At 46.1% G+C, this 1,339-nt stretch overlaps 1 pseudogene; it reads right to left on the bottom strand.

The window, feature by feature from the left end:
• Window positions 1-480: 480 nt before the first annotated feature.
• The window catches only part of LOC103087775 (R3H domain-containing protein 1-like), a 2,798-nt pseudogene continuing 1,939 nt past the window's right edge, over window positions 481-1,339 (bottom strand).

Below are 1,339 nucleotides of genomic sequence, written 5' to 3' on the forward strand. Positions count from 1 at the left end.
TCCTTAGTCACCCTCCAGCCCCCCAAAGACAGTACACTGTTGTGACTTAGTTATTACACTCCTGCATTCTTTTCCCCCCAAATTCTATGTTGGGTCACAGTGTGCTGGCTGCAAAAAATGAAATACAGGTTGCAACTGGTTGTAATCATTTTGAAGAATAATTTGCTGTACAATAGAGATGATACAAGAATTCAGAAATATAAAACAAAATAACTATAAAAGTTAGGGGGAAGTTGAAAAGCATTTCCTCAGAAAAAGCTGCTAACTCTGTATCATTCCGATGTGGATTCCTACAGTCACCTGGGGTGAAATGTATATTCCCCCCCCCCACTTTGCTGGATCACTGGCCTGTCTTCAGAAGTTGTAATGCCATGACCACACATCCTAGGAGTCTCATGTTAACATAAGCTCCAAATACCAAGCCAGTTAAAGATGGGTGAGGACAGGGGAATCACAAAGGCCATGGGTCCAAAGTGGCTGTTACTGAGAACTTGCCCTTTCCAAAATGTGAAAGTCATAATGCTTCTTGCTCGTTCTCAGCTTAAACTCATTAACTGAGTTAATTTGTTTCTTCAGAGAATTCTGTGCAGCCCAGATGGAGGGGAATGTGGCTAAGACAGTCTACGTGGAGGTCAAGTCACTAGGTTTAGAGCTTTTGGGGTTGACAGTGCTGTCCCTGCTGCCACAGCAGAGGGGGTGACGACGCAGCTGGGGCTGGAACTGGGGGTCCCGGAGCCAAAAGATCTTGGCGCCAATTTTAAAGAGTTCCCCGAAAAGCTTCTCAGCTTCCACACGAGTTATTCCACCTGTTAATTCAGTAATTTCCAAGATCTTCCCAACAACTGCTTCTCCTGCACCAAGGTCAGTGGATGCAGCTTTTTTAGCTTGTTTCCTTCCTCGGTTTCCATACCTGTTGCCAGGCTGACCCTGTTGGTCTGGAATGTGTCTGTGCAGAACAGCAAGAGGGTTGTACTGCAGAGGCTGGCCAAGTAACGGGTATCTGACATCTCCTGAACAATATCGTCTCTACTGCTAAATTCCATACACTTCTGTCCTCTCTGGTGATCACCATAATATTTGTTTTGTTGCCACTGTGGGGGTGAATGGGCACAAGATTGTGGATTGTTTGGTACACTGAGCTGCATCATCACCATTCTGCCACCAGGTGGTGGAGGTGGCACAGCTGCACACTGGTGGCCTTGGAGCCGCTGGGAATTGCATGGTGAAGTAGTTCGAGGCAACTGTACTTGTTCTGATCCTGGATGTTCCAAGTAACCTACTGAGGAGCTTAAATTATTTTGTTGGCCAGGTGGAATGATGCTGTAGTAAACTGGCATTC

This window comes from Lipotes vexillifer, unplaced genomic scaffold (genome assembly GCF_000442215.2).
Source record: "Lipotes vexillifer unplaced genomic scaffold, Lipotes_vexillifer_v1.1 scaffold1494, whole genome shotgun sequence".
Taxonomy (NCBI): Eukaryota; Metazoa; Chordata; class Mammalia; order Artiodactyla; family Lipotidae; genus Lipotes; species Lipotes vexillifer.